The sequence below is a fragment of the Silene latifolia genome, chromosome Y (assembly GCF_048544455.1).
Source record: "Silene latifolia isolate original U9 population chromosome Y, ASM4854445v1, whole genome shotgun sequence".
Taxonomy (NCBI): Eukaryota; Viridiplantae; Streptophyta; class Magnoliopsida; order Caryophyllales; family Caryophyllaceae; genus Silene; species Silene latifolia.
In genome coordinates, this window is record NC_133538.1 from 193,978,769 (window position 1) to 193,994,053 (window position 15,285).

Consider the following 15,285-nt stretch of genomic DNA (forward strand, 5'->3'; position numbering starts at 1 on the left):
TATTCGTAGTGGTTTGTAGGAAAGATGGTAAGCCTTTCAAGTTCTATGGCGATATTCTTTTGTTTACTCTTCATTTTGAGGATGACTGATAGGATCATAGGACAAAGGAGCTATGGTTAGATTCATGGTGATAGTATCAGGTGGACTAAGGTGGTGGTTGAATGAACATGAATCGAGTTTAAACCTGGCCTGTTTTATCAATATAAATCTCACCAGATAACCATTTGCAAATACACATACTTTCTTACTTTTAAGTCATTCACTCTTTAGATTCTTTGTACTCAGTTATAGAGCCTGCGTAACTTTCTATCTTTTAAATCAGGCAATATATCGAGAAAAGGGGTGTTGATGAGAAGGGTGATGTTACTAACAACCAAAGAGTTGAAAAGTGAAAACATATTGATTTGAACCTAGAAAATATGTTAATCTCCACGAAATGGCGGGTTCGACATACGCATCCTTTGTAGGAGCACTAGTGATCTCCTATTTAGCCGGGTTTTTCTTATCAACAACATCGACGGTCCAAATCAATAACTTTAATATCAGACGGTCTCACTGACTTTCAGCCAATTAGCTCAAATGGTAGAGCATTGTGCAATGCACAAAATATGGGTTCGACTCCCATATTGGCTATGAAATACCATTCTTTCTTTTACTTTCTTTTTCCAGTCAAGAAAATTTTCTATTAGCCCTTCTAAATTCTAACTAAGGTTTATCCAAATACAAGTTTCCTACAAAACTAACAAGCTAGGATATATAGCCTAATTACTTGAATGCATTGACTAATGATTGCTATATCATGCTCTCCCTATCACAAAGAGTTACAACTCATAAACTGACAACAATATAACCATTGTAGAGAATCTTACTCTGATGGAAAGCAAAGTTTCACAGTAGAACATGGAATTTGTTGTTTGATAGGCTATATGGGATTTGAACCCATATCTTTGTGCAAAATTAGCACCTCGCTCTACCATTGAGCTAATAGCCTTTAATATACGTTGTACATAACACAATTGCTCCAAAGAGATCAAAAGATATAATTTATGTCCTTATAGTATGGCTCATAATCTAGCCTCTAATGCTACGTTTTGAGCTCATCTACGCACACTATCAAAAAATTTAAAAAAAAATTAATGTCTTTAATGCAATTGGAGAAATTTTTAATGCACGTATAACCTTATTTCATGCACATATAACCTTATTTCATGCACATATAATCTTATTTCATGCCCATATCAAGAAAAACTTTTTATTGCACATAGAACCTTATTTCATGCACATAGAAGCTTATTTCATGCCCATATAAAATTAACGTCCTTAACCAACAGTAATTAGTATCATATAATATAATATAACTAACCGATGCAACTGAAAAACTTTTTAATGCACATAGAACCTTATTTCATGCACATAGAACCTTATTTCATGCACATATAATCTTATTTCATGGTCATATAAAATTAACGCGTCCTTAGCCAAAAGTAAATAGTATCATAGTATAACCAACTGATGCAACTGAAGAACCTTTTAATGCACATAGAACCTTATTTCATGCACATAGAACCTTATTTCATGCACATATAATATTATTTCATGGCCATATAAAATTAACGCGTCCTTAGCCAACAGTAATTAGTATCATAATATAGAAGAACTTTTTAATGTAGATAGAACCTTATTTCATGCACATACAGCCTTATTTCATGCACATAGAACCTTATTTCATGCGTTTAAATTATACATCAACAACTTTACTATTCCAAACATAGAACTACACATTCTTCTCAACTAGCAGACAGTCGTGCAAATTGACAGTCAAATTTCTCTTTTACAGTTTTTGATAGGCAATAGCTAATAATATCACTTATCTCAGTCAAATAATGCTACTTCAGTCCTAATAGGCAATGGCTAATTCTAAGAGTTAGAACTTAGAAGTCAGATAGCTTTGAGCTAGATAGCATTTTGTAGGCAAGAGTCTGACTAGCTCAACTTCAATATGAATAGAAATTTGTCACATATGTTCGACCTTTAAGCAAACACAAGATATCAATTTCACTTAACTACGAGAACTTCGGGTTAGCGAACCATACCTTGAATTCCTTGTTCTACTTGTTAACTTGAATGTGGAGACACACTGAGGCATGGTTTACAAAACAACGTTTCCAAACTGTTTAGAAATAGTCCGAAAAACAACAATTAATAGTGAAAGGATAGACTTACATACACTAGCAAGAACATCTGTCCCAACACAAAAAAGCACGCGGACAAGAAAGAATTGAATGGGAATGATCCAACTGTCGCCATATAAGCCACCTGTTTGAAACACATACGTTAGTGCACACGCGCGGAAAACATATCAAGCGACATCTGGAGAAGCAGGGCCATGCACAAGATTGTCTCAATAGAGAATTATACTGAAGCAGTTCTTGTATTAGATGTCAGCAAAAGAAAGAAAAGTACAATCAAGAAAACAAGGAAACGACACTTTAATTGTAACTAAAATTGTGAATAGCAGAACAGAACAGAATCAGCAGAGATATAGCAGCAATAGTCTCGTGAATTAAAGAGAAATAAGTCCCCTTCTCCCAAATAAATACTAACTTTTGCAAAAGCCTAAGGGCCTAACCATATCAATGATATGAAACCACCCCTATTTTACCCTAAGCTTCATAATTGAGGAATATGATAGAGGAAATTAGAGTAATCCAGCCTGAAAGTGGAACGAAAAACTTAAACAGGACCTGAAACGACCCATCCTGATCAAATTAGATTGTTTTTTCGAGTCTAGTTCAGTTTAATTTATCCATCCTGGAGTTGGGATCCTCTTAATTTCATACCCATGCAATAAAATAAGATACTCCGATTCACAATCACGTCACAAACAAGCTAAATTTAAACCATCGACCCAAGGCAAGACTCTCTCAGCAGAGTCAACCAATTTCAGTTAAAGGGAGACATGGTGAAAGGAGATGAATGAATTAATTCAGTTCCTTCTCTCGGAATGAACAAATGCTTACCCAGTACTAACTACTGAGCAGGCAGCATAAACAACACCAGAAGGCGCAAACTTAATTAACCAAATGAGCCAACCAAATTGAACACTGAGAGTAATGGAGAACTAGCTTTCAGAATGTTACTAAACTGACGGCTTATAAGAGCAAGCCCAATTGATAGATTCATTAAGCAAAAACTGTATTTAAGTCGATAACAGATAGTAAAAACCAGAACAGAGTTTCTAAACCAAGAACAAAATAGTCGCAATTGGCGCGAAACTGTATCACACTTTGTCTGTCCCAAATTAACAGAACACTAGATACACAATCGTCATTAATTACATAAAAGCATGAATTTGTATCCTCTTCTTACCAAGCTTAGAGGCAAACATAATTCTCAAGTAATTTACATTAAACTACGAATTTGTCAAAAAGTAACAATCAATTAGCTTTAATTAAAGAAACTACTACAAATTAGGGTTAAGCGCACAATATATCCCAAAATAATTACAAGCATGGACAAATTAGGGAAAAAATGAACTATAATTGTTATTAATTTGATAAATATTACCTGAATTTGCAGGAATAACACTTTCGATTATGGCGATGGAAGCGAATATGAATAGCGAAATTGTTGGCATTCGGATTTTGATGAATGAGTTCAATCGGACATTCGGGGAATGTAAAGATCGAAAGGAGAGACAAGAAGAACGACATCGGTGTGAAAAAAAGAGGAGTGAGATTGGGAAATTTGTAAAATGACGGGTAACAAGGTTTATTAAATTTTGTTGACTTAATCTCAGCCCTTCTGTTTATTGAGATCTAACGGATGTGATTGGTTCTCACGGTTCTCATTATATTAGTGGTTCTCATAGGATCCCAAATCTATATATATATATATATATATATATATATATATATATATATATATATATATATACTTCCTCCATTCAACTCCACTCTACCACTTTCCTTTTTTACGTTTGCCAACGCATGTTTTACACGTTAAATATCGTTAGCTACGTATTTGCAAAAATTATAAAAGTTAGATATTTTTAATGTACTCGTAAAGACGAATCAAACAAGATCCCACATGAATATATTTCCACTTACGTATCGAGAGAAAATCGAAATTGAATACACAATTGTGAATAGTGTACAAAAGTAAAATAGGTAGAGTGGAGTTGAATGGAGGAAGTATATAATAAGCCATTGGATGAGGGTAGATATACGGCTAAGATGAATATCGAAATAAAATAAGTCGGTCCTCTTAAAACACACTTTCGCAGTATCACTCATTCCACCAATTCAACTTTCTCTCTCCACTTCAACCATGGCAGCCAACCAAAATCAAAGCTCCAGCTCCGCCGTCGCCTTTCGTAGCCGTCAATCGCCACATCAATCTCGAGCGCGCTATTTATACTGTTAAAACTAAATACTTTTCGCAGTATTTAACTCATTGTGCTGGCTTGTTGCGATTTGTCTCAGGTACATTCTCATACAGTTTTTTCAATTACATATGCTCTCCTTAATTTTCAATGACTTTAGATAGCTATTTATTTTGTTAAAAATATAATTGTGCATTTTAGTTCCGTAGTTTATGAATTAAACTGCTCCGTTTTGCGTCCTCATATAATCTTGGCTAAATTTTTTGTTGTCTTTCGGTTTTAGTGTCTAAAGCTATTGTGATATTCAATACAGTGGTTGTTGATGATGAGGAAAGTTACTTAGGATTCGTTTTATTATGTTTTAGATGGATCGAATTCGGCAAAGTATCTTAGCACCGACTATTTATTATTGATTTCGACCAAATTCGGATGTCTGGGATTAGTAAGCAATTAGAGTTGCTAATTGCTGCTGGGTTGTTGCTAATTGTTGAGTTGTGATTGTTGGTGCTAGGTGATGCGTGATTGGAGCAGGGGAGGAGCACGGGTTCAGAGGCGGTGTTCTTTCACCTATTGAGTTTGTGACGTCTCACAAACCCTCTCCCACTTGCAATTGAGATTTTGTGATCTCCATTAGCGTAACTCCGATGAATTAAGCGTCCGGGGTTGCATCAAACTTATTTGCTAGCTGAATTCGGGGTGTATGTTGAGTGAGTTCTTTGGTGTAATATGGACGAGGACCCCGTTGTTCTGGGTAAGTAAGCCGTTTTAGAATAAAACAATTTAGGTGGTCTTCTTTGCTAATTCCCGCATCTGTCACTATTACTTGCGGAGTATTTCTCAATATCTTGGTTGGTGTGTAGTCATGAGATTGTAGGAACAGTACAATAGGTGGGGGCAAATGTGCAGCACTTGAACGTCATCGATAATGTCGAGTGGGAACTTGTGTGGATTCATGTCGTGAGTGTGATTACTGATTACTGCAATTAGGGGAACGCGAGCTGCTGTGTGAATGGGAGTGGGTAGCATGTACACTCCAATAGACGCCGTGGCTCAAGGTCTGAAAGCTGTTTCTTTGAATGACACCAAAATTCTGGCCCAAACCATCTGCTCTTGGTTGAGACTTCACGAATAACGACACTGAATTCTCGAATGCGTTGCTGAAAGTGTTGTGCATAGTTCATCTATGAAATTATAAGTGCTGTGAAATATCTACACTTGATTCCCATTGTGTATTTGACTGTATAAAAAATGTGGTATTAAGCAGCCAAGATTAATTAGTGATGGTGGAAGGTTAAGATATATAGTCTTGAATATTTTAATATGCCCATTTAGTTGGATAAAATAAAACTGAGAAAAGTCTTCGATATTATCATCCTAAAGATTAGTCAGTCGCTCGGGCATCAACACAGTCGTCCATAAATATTTTATTGCAAATGAATGCAATCAGTTGACGTAATTTTCATTATACATTCAACCCTCTTACCACCCTTGCAGAGGCCAATTCTTAACACATATGAATATATGATGTCCAATAAGCAATGTTAGCTATAATGCCAGGGTCCCAAATGAATTCCTTTTTTATCCCACTTGCTTTGAACTTGTAGTATGGGAAGAACATGCTCCACGATAAAAAGTCACTTACCAGCCTCATATGACAGCTCATATGACAGTGATTTAGAACATCACCCGATCCAAAACTGAAGCTCACTGATTTTATATACTCATCCAAACAAATAGTGGCAGCGTCATTAAAACTACTCACACCATACACTCCGACTCTCTTATATTCAACATTTCCCTCAAGTGAGAGAGTGAGATTCAAGTAACAGAAGTGAGATAGAGTAACATCACAATAACATCAGAATAACAATACTATTAAAAAAACAAGTAAAAAAAAGAGTAAAAAAAATCAAAGTAGTAAAAAAATCAAAATGACACCAGAATAACATCACAATAACAGCAGAATAATAGTAGAAAAACAGCACAATAACACGGGGTAAAAAAAAAGAAAAAAAAATTAAAGTCGTAAAAAAAATCAAAGTGGCACCAGAATAACATCACAATAACACCAGAATAACACTAGAATAACAGCACAATAACATGCGGTAAAAAAGAGAGTAAAAAAATCAAAGAGACACCGGAATAACATTACAATAACAGCAGAATAACAGTAGAATAACAGCACAATAACATGTGGTAAAAAAAAAGAAAAAAAATCAAAGTCGTAAAAAAAATCAAAGTAACAGCAGAATAACAACAGAATAACACCAGAATAACAACACAATAACATGCGGTAAAAAAAGAGTAAAAAAATCAAAGTAGTAAAAAATCAAAGTGACACCGGAATAACATCACAAGAATAAAGAGAGTAAAGAGAATAACAAAGACAATAACACGTGGTAAAAAAAAATCAAAGTCGTAAAAAAAAATTCAAAGTAATGCAGAATAACATCACAATAACAGCGGAATAACAATAACATGTGGTAAAAAAAAGAGAAAAAAAATCAAAGTCATAAAAAAAATCAAAGTAAAAAAAGCACAATAACAGCATAATAACACGAGGTAAAAAAATAAGAGCAAAAAAAAAAATTCAAGTAAAAAAAAATTGGTACAAAAAGAAAAAGAAAAAAAATGTAACATAATGAGAAAATTAGAGAAAAACATAAGAGGAAAAAAAATCAAAGTTGTAAAAAAAGAAAAGCATAATAACACGAGGTAAAAAAAAGAAGATAAAAAAAATTAAAGTAAAAAAAAAAAGAGTAGCACTAGAAAAAAAGGAAAATAAGTAAATGACAGTGGTTTAATATGACATGTAAGATTAGATCTTGACCATTCATCCCTAATATAATCCAATGGTTGAGATTTGTGAGCACACAAACTCACAACTCACCATAAGAAACCAAACTCACAAGATCCTATCTCTCTCTCTCTCTCTCTCTCTCTCTCTATCTCTCTCTCTCTCTCTCTCTCTCTCTCTATATATATATATATATATATATATATATATAAGAGACTGATCAACCTGTATCAAATACATTTGATCAGTTAATAATTTGGGTTCCATCCTATAGGTGTGACCTCAAGGGATCAACTGATCAGCCAATCGTTACCAATAAATGTTAATCAGTGGACTATATAATGTATCATCCCTTATGTATTCTTATTATGAGATTTAAATATGTGATCGCACTATTGTTGAGGACACATACTCCGACATACATATGATCATTTTCATCCCTTCTTATTACACCTATTAACTGCCCCTAGTAAGGTCTTTGTGAAACACGCATCCACACAAATTAACTTCCTACAACCATCTAGCCATCCTTGTATAAAGGCATCAATGCAAACAAAAAACCTTTGGAACACAGGTACTGAGCTCAATTAGATGGACTTGTGGTCAAAGTGAACACACTTGTTGGGTATTCTTGTTGAAGAGTTATCATATAGCTTCCTATTTTGCTATAATGCTCTCTCATAGATCCATGAAGCAGTATATGAGCATAATATTTTGCAAACCCTCTCTTGATGTTGACCTTGTAAACTTTATAACTGTTTCTATTATTTCAGAAGCAGGCCAATGGAGTCTTACCTTAAAAACTTCTAGGAACGTCTTTGCTAGCCATGATGACTTCAAGTGTCTATTACTCTCCATGGTTCTTTGGCAATTGTGAGACGGATTGACAGATTTAATTAAAAAACAAGCACTCTTATTATTCCAAGTCCCAACTACATACAACTTGAATGGACATCCTTCCTTACACTTCTCTCCAAGCCTTCTACCCCTATTTTTTTTTTACAGCAACAAATAGCATAGCTTACAAAAGAGCTTCCTGAGCAAGATTATGAGCTATCATATTCACTCCCCTAGGACACAAACTAAGAGAACAACAATGAAAATGAGACGCAATAGACTTGACATCATGGATAATGCTATTAATAGATGCAATCGCCTTCTCCGCTCCAGCAACCTGCATAACCAAGTTAAGATAATTCGTAACATGTCTAACATGAAGGTACCCTTCGTCCAAGGCCCATTTGAGCGCCATGATAGCTGCATGTCCTTCAACATGCAGGGCAGAAGAGACAAACGAGCGAGCGTGAGCAGTATTCCTTAAGGTCTCATTATCATCCAACAAGCACCACTTCATGCCAGAACTTCTATCATCCCTCAAAGCAGCATTACACTTGACAGTGCAAACATTTCCGCACCCAGGACCATTAACAATCCAATAGGGGGAGGAGTTTCTAATCCTCTTATCTAATCCAAAATCAGGAGAGGAGTCCAACAAAGGCGCTTAAAGGAGTCTAGCATCTTTACTGCACACAACCTCATTCTTACACTGAATGTCACCAAGAATAGAATTGAGAGAACTCATAGGCCAAGGTCGACGGTTCTTGAAGACCATATCATTCCTACAATACCAAATTCTCCAGAGCTACCCCCACTCTTATCACTAACAACAAATGTCAAGTTTCTTCCATGAACGATAACATATCTAGTTACAAAATACCTGAATATTTCCCTTGTAGGAAATTTGATCCCTACACATCATTTAAGTTTTGAGAAATCAGACTTTCATAACCACAGGAGTTGTAGATCTTCTAATCTTGCCTGGTATATAATCTTCATCACTTCACCATGTATATCTACTTCATCACCACTGTTATCATAATCACCGACAACTTCATCACCATCTCATCTTCATTGATTTTCCAATTCTTTGGTCTCGCCCATAAGAAAAGCCACAGTAAAAGAAACCCTAAACCCATTGGCCGCTGCCCCCTCCCCCTCCTCCAAAGCACCTCATCCATGCTTTCGGTCTATACCTGGAAAAATTGAACATGCTTGAATGAGCCAAACCGAAAAACTCAACCTGACGCCCGAACATAAGACCTGAGCTTGACCTGAACACGAATTGACCCCACCCAATATAACCCGACCTGAATGCTTATTACACACTATTATTATCCATAAATAACTTAATAATAGTGATCCGCAAATGACATGAACCTGAAATGCTCGGGCCTGACCTGAACTCTTGCAAACCCAAAATTGACCTAGTCTTAACCCGGCCATGTTGACCCGTTTGCCAGTTCTATTCTTCCACCCCTGCCGGAGATGCGGTCGGTCGTGAACTCATATCCACTCCTCCCTTCTGTATTTGATTGAAGTTCCAAACCCAAGGTTTACTATGGAATGCTTTCCACCGGTGGTGGCGAACTCCCTACACCTTTCCCCACCATTCACGGTGTTAATCAACCGTTTTCTTCTGGTTGTTTTCTGATCGGATAATCGCACCATCTTCTTGATTGGAATGGGAGAATGTGGTGGAGAAAGTGGAGGTGAAAGATTAGAAGAGTCTTCCTCTTGAGCTTGATAAGTAGCATGAATTTGGTCCAAAATTTCAAGGTTGGAAGCTTGTGCAATCTCCTTGGAAAAGTTCAAATTCCTAGAAAAGATTTTCTCGGGTTCGGGATCAAATATTAATGGTTCACCGGTTCGAGAGGACCTAGGCATAAGACAAGAGAACTATAAGAAGATTATGAGAACGGACCCAAGGAATAAGTGTTCCTCAAGACCAAAGAAAACAATATAAAATTCAACAAATTGCAAAGCAACAAAACCGTGTTCCCCGGCAACGACGCCAAAATTTGATAGGCTTATCGCGTACCTAACAAAGATACCCTAGGCTTAGATAACAAACAAATGTAGTTAGGGAAATAGGGGTCGATCTTAGGGGGATGGTAGATACAATATGACAAGCTATGAGTAGAATTCTATCAAGGTCGATTACTATTGGTGTTTGGTTCGGTTATTTAGAAACAATAACGAGAATGAGATGTATAACAATGATGATAAAGGATCATTAGCAATTAACTATGTTGATTTAGAAAAACATAAAATCGATAGTTGTTTAGGTATATTAGCAATTACCTCTCGACTTTGTTACCAATCATAGAACGATTCCTAGCGAGCTCTCACATAAATTAGAACGGACTACTAAAATATGCTTAGTCTAATTCTTCTTCCACCTTTCGATCTTAGGAAATGAATTAACAAATTAACCAACGATTGTGATCAAGAATTAAAGATTAACAATGTGAAATAAGCATGTGGTGGAAACAACAAATTGATATTAAATCATCCTAATCCAACAAATGCAAATCGCTAATCAAACATGGCTACCCTACCCCATAGATTATAGAACTACTCACACATAATAACGATTAAACTAATAACGATTAAATAGATGAACATAAACATGATAACAATATATAAATTGGAATTGAAATGATAATATAAACTAGAGAATAGAAATTAACAACTTAAAGGAACAAGAACAAGAACTCTGAAAAAACAAGAGCGAAATAAACCCGGAAATGATGCTTAAATTATTGGAATGATTGTTGATAACAAAGACAAACTAGATTATTAAACTAGGTTTTATGTAAAAACTGGAAATGTATGATAAGAGATGATAAACTAAGATGGAAAACATAAGTTTATATAGAATAAAGAGAGGAAGATGAAGCGTTTGGCGTTGGGATCCACCACCCCGGGCCCCCGGGGTCACCAACCTCAATCGGGGTCGCAGACTTCTTGATATTCTTCATCTTCTCTGCTTCACCAATGCATACACCTATCACCCCATGAGGCCGGGGTCACTCACCCCGATAGGGGTCATAGGCTCGTAGCTAACTAATTTTGGAGCTCTAATGCTTCACTAATGTCAAGTAATACAACCCCAACGGATATGGGTTGCATCATGGGGTCACATGCAAGTCTTCCAATCTTCACTAGAACTCCATTTCTTCAAATGGCCATCAATAAAATCTTGTTCCTTCTTCCTCGGGATACGTGAATCTTCCCCAAATGCCCCTACATGGCCAAGACTCGCTCCAAGTAGCCTCGTGATACTCAGTGAATGCCAAAATGATAGGAAAAAGCCATAGATCGCTTCATCTCCTACAAAATGCAACAAAACATGCAAAACACCTAGAACACGGAATTAGCTCAAATAATCACTTTGTAAAGTGCAAGTTATCATTCAAAATCGAGCTAAAAGAGGTGAAAATCATATAAAAATAGGACACATCACTTTCGGGAAAGGAAACAATGCTTCGCTTGAACCGTTTGCCATATGGGGTTGCATGTCACCGATAAGGTGTTTTCCCCTTCCCTCGCCCTACTTTTTGGCGACGTGTTCTCCTTTGGTTTTGATAGAATTTTTTTTCTTTTGCTTTTTATCCATGCTTGTGGAGTTTTCTTATCTGGGCATGAGATCTATTATTTAGGGCCTGATCTCTGGAGGACAATGTTGTTTGGTTGTGGTGGCACAGTTATTTGATGATGTACTATTGCGTGCCGCATTCTAGCTTCTTGTTTTGCCTTGCCTTTAATCAAATAACTAACTCCTTTAGGAATGTCATTTTTTTCGGTTTGATTGTTAAGGGCGTCTTGTCCCTTATACTATGGGATTTTGTTTGACCTCTTTCTGTAGCTTGTTTTGTTAGACTTATTTTGTAACATGTTCGGGCTTGTAGGAATAATAGCATGCGTAAAGCACTTAAGGAAGGTCTTCGTTTAGTATGGGTTGGTTTCGCCATGGGACGATGCTCTTTGGCAATCATGGACAAGAGATTGGTTGAGGGGCACTCCTTGCTTGTGTACATCTGCTTGGTGGATCTTTTGTTGGTTGGTTGGTCGTGTGATTACAAAGTTCAATCACCAAGGTGTAGGCGGTCATTCTCAATCGAAGGCGCAATGGTCCACATTCGACCTTTCATTTCTATGTTTATGTGGTGTAAGTACACCTTCTTCTTTCACTCCATCTTTAAAACGCATCATTGGCTTTAGGAAGATGCTAGCTTTATGGATATTGTGCGTGAAGAAACCCTTGCCCAATTTTTTGTACCACCAAACTATTCTACTACCCGACGTATTTCTGGTGTTTTAGTGAAAAAAAAAACTAGGATTTATTTGGATGGGGTAATTATAAGAAATGAGAGAGAAACATTTTCACCCTCTCACTACTACAAATCCAGGCAACTACAACGCCCCTTTAACAACGTTTATGCACGAAAATCACAATAGACGTTGTAGAATGTATGACGCTATTTTTACTAAACTTAATTACAACGGGTATGGTTATATAACCGTTGTTATACGTTTTAACAACGGGTTAAATTTGCACAAACGTTGTTAATAATTTGGCGCAAAATTGGCGTAAATTTAGTGAAAAGTAATCACAACGGGTATTTTTAAACCCGTTTTTAAAAATTATTTGACAACGGTTGTTGATTTACAACCGTTGTTAAAACTTATTTAACAACGGTTGTTGTTTAACAACCGTTGTCAATACTTTCCATACTATAAACCACACAAACACAGATCGCCCTACTGACCCACAAAACACATACATAACCTAACACAAACACAAACACGGACAAACACAAACACAAACACAAACACAAACACAAACACACTTTCTCATCGTCTCTTTCTCTCTTTCTCATCGTCTCTTTCTCTCTTTCTCATCATCTCTTTATCATCTCGCCGTCACTGTTGGTTTCATCGTCTCTTACTTTCTCTAACTATCAGGTAAATCTCGCCGTCACTGTTGGTTTCATCGTCTTTCATCGTCATTGTTTTCTTTTTTAAATTATTTCATTTGCATGTATATATGATGGGTTTTTATCGATCATTATTATGTTATTATTCACTTAATTAGCTCGTAAAACAAATTAAATAAAATAAAACAAAGAAGAAGCAAGATGATAGGGAGGAATTCATGATAAACTTAATTAATAATTCATTAATATATATATATATATATATATATATATATATATATATATATATATATATATATATATATATATATATATATATATATATATATATATTTATATATATATATATAAATACATAAATTAAAAAAGAATTACATTTCTAAAAATGCAATTCTTATATTTTCATAGAGAGTCTTATTCTCTTCTATGATATCCCTCCTCTCCTCCTTAGCTATTTGGAGGTTTCGTTGCCAGATTGCTATATCGTCATATAGCTGCAACAACTGCTGCTCTGTCAAGCCATTTCTTTTGGCGTCCTTGAGTGCGGCTTAAGCATCCACAAGATAGCTCCTAAAACTGTCCTCGATGTGGAGCAACCGGCGGATGAAGCTAGTATTTTTCTCGGTCATAGTAAGAGTTTTAAGGATGTAATCGTTCATTTTGTTGATGAACTTTGGAGTTGTTAGTTTGAAAGATTAATTAGGGGTTGGAGATTGTTTTAGCAGTTAGGGTTTGAAGATAGTGAGATAATGGAATGGTGGTTGAGATAATGTATATATTTATACTAAGTAATGTGTCCTTTGAGTTGTTTTTTAATTAATATAATATATGCATGTTTAGGAAGTTGTGCCATAATCATCATATCTCCCTGCTTCAAATCTAATGTAAACCCTTCTCATTCCATATATTGTCCATTCATATGCACAGTATACATGGATGGCAGTAATAATGCATGCATCGGAATTATAACGGGCCCCGTAATTATGCATGCATCTAGTAATATTTAATTTTTTTTTTTTTTATTTTGTAAAAACAAACAACAACGGTTATGTAGATACAACCCGTTGTCTTTAGTTATAACAACGGTTCCTTGTAAATTAACCGTTGTTATAACTTTCCCACCAAAATTGAGTCACACTTTCCACAACGGGTTTTGATACTTAAAACCGTTGTTAATAGTTTTAACAACGGTTTCCTTAAGAAAACCAACCGTTTTTAAAACCTTTTACAACGGACGCTTTAACAACGTCCGTTTTTTATATAACAACGGTTTTTAACCGTTGTTATAGCCTGTATCTGTAGTAGTGTCTACCGACCACTTTATTTTCCAATCTCATCTCTCTTTGTTATGAACTTTACTACCCCATAGTTCATAACATTAACATACTCCCTCTACATACCCCGTTCATTTGTTTACCTATTCCATATTAAGGTGTCTCGTTCATTTGTTTACCTCTCTATATTAGGAAGATTTATTATAGGTAATTTGATCATTCATATTCATTATGATCCTGATACCACTGAAGCTGTTGCAGTACATTTCCTGAATGCAACATTGTATTCTGCTGATAGTTGCGGGAAAGGCAAAGGGAATGACAGGCTAGCAAAGGGTGTGCTGGCAGGAGGATCTTCTAGAAATGACATCATTCCAATCATTGAGCATGTGCTGGAACCTTCTGACATGTGCAGTGGTAATCACCTGAAGGAAAAGGACAAAACCTAGGAATCAAGCTGTTGCATTTGATGACTATAGTCAATGGATTACTATCCAAGTTATTTCCCGTATTTCCCTAAAAAGCATCCTAAGCTCACTGTTATATAAGGAGCACCTAATGTAATGGAATCATTATCAAAAAAAACTTTTAATGAAATTATCATTCCCTCTGAAATTCATGCTATCTTTTTATTTAACTTTATGGCATATTCCCAAGTGAATCCTTCCCTTCACTGCAGAATTTGCTTGATTTATAGCCTATCAAACTTTAGGATTGAACAGCTGTATCAATTGGTGCCATCCTGTATCTAATGCTTCTTGGTTTAATAAAATTTTTGTTTTTTTTCTAAAAAGTAAAGATGAACAAAAGAAGGGATATTTTTTGGTTTTTTCTAATTTCTTTCTCTAATTTTGTAGTGATTAATGAAAACACAGGCCAAGGAAATTAATAGCTCTGATAACCAATTGATGTTGTTCAATCCTAAAGTTAGATACAGTTGTTCAATCCTAAAGATTGATAGGCTATAAATCAAGCAAATTCTGCAGTGAAGGGAAGGATTCACTTAGGAATATGCCAAAAAGTTAAATAAAAAGATAGCAAGAATTTCAA